An 877-nucleotide genomic window follows, 5' to 3' on the forward strand; every position below is an offset into this window, starting at 1 on the left:
CTTTACTTGCCCCCTCCCACCATCTGCTTATCTGTTACCTACATGGCTGTTGTATAGCAAACTGAAGACAAATTCCTAGTATACGCAAGTATACCTGGCCAATAAAGCTGATTCTGATTCTGAATAATATAAGTTCCCAATAAATGGGATTCCAAATATCCTTTTCCAGCTGGGGACTGTTTAAAAAAGGGAAATGCCTCCTAAAGTAGATATGCATATCATTTGATAGTGCGAAAATATATATATGGCCTTTGCTGTCAAAGTCAAAAGAGGGATGGTTTTCTGAAAACCATATTGTTTCTGTCTGGGGCAGTCATAAGGCCAGCCATGACTTCACCTTGCAATCTACAGCCACACCACACTGGATAGGCCCAATCTCACTAGATCTTTGAAGCTAAGCAGTGTTGGGCCTGGTTAGTTCTTGGATGGGAGACCACCTTGGAATACCAGGTGCTGTAGGTACATGGGGCTGTGGTACTGGAAGACAGGTTTTCAGCACCTGCAAGGGAGCAAAAATCTCATATAGCTCATATGGACACTAATGTTCTAGGGCATCAGCATTAACATTAGCTGCTCACAGAGTAGTTTTGCATACATACATGAAAAGCTGATTTAGAATCATAGAAGGCTCTGGAAACTTTGCCTTTGGCTGTAAGTTTCTGGATGGTAAGGAGATAACAAATATTCTGGAGTCAAAATCAGACTCCAAGAAGGTCACGTTTTCTTCCACATATAACTCCAAACTTAGGGGTCCGGTTTTCGGCCTTGCCGGTCACAAAGTAACGTAACAGCCCCAATACTATAAGTTTGGTAAGGCAAAGAATCAAAGGCAAACAGAAAGCCAGCTTCCAAACTTGAGGATAGGCGATCAGCATGA

General features: G+C 42.4%; 1 pseudogene; it reads left to right on the forward strand.

Moving 5' to 3' along the window:
* Positions 1 to 343: 343 nt before the first annotated feature.
* LOC134984572 (5S ribosomal RNA) lies at positions 344 to 462 on the forward strand (annotated as a pseudogene).
* The last annotated feature ends 415 nt before the right edge of the window (positions 463 to 877 follow it).

Source organism: Pseudophryne corroboree (assembly GCF_028390025.1).
Source record: "Pseudophryne corroboree isolate aPseCor3 chromosome 3 unlocalized genomic scaffold, aPseCor3.hap2 SUPER_3_unloc_64, whole genome shotgun sequence".
In the NCBI taxonomy this organism is placed as follows: domain Eukaryota; kingdom Metazoa; phylum Chordata; class Amphibia; order Anura; family Myobatrachidae; genus Pseudophryne; species Pseudophryne corroboree.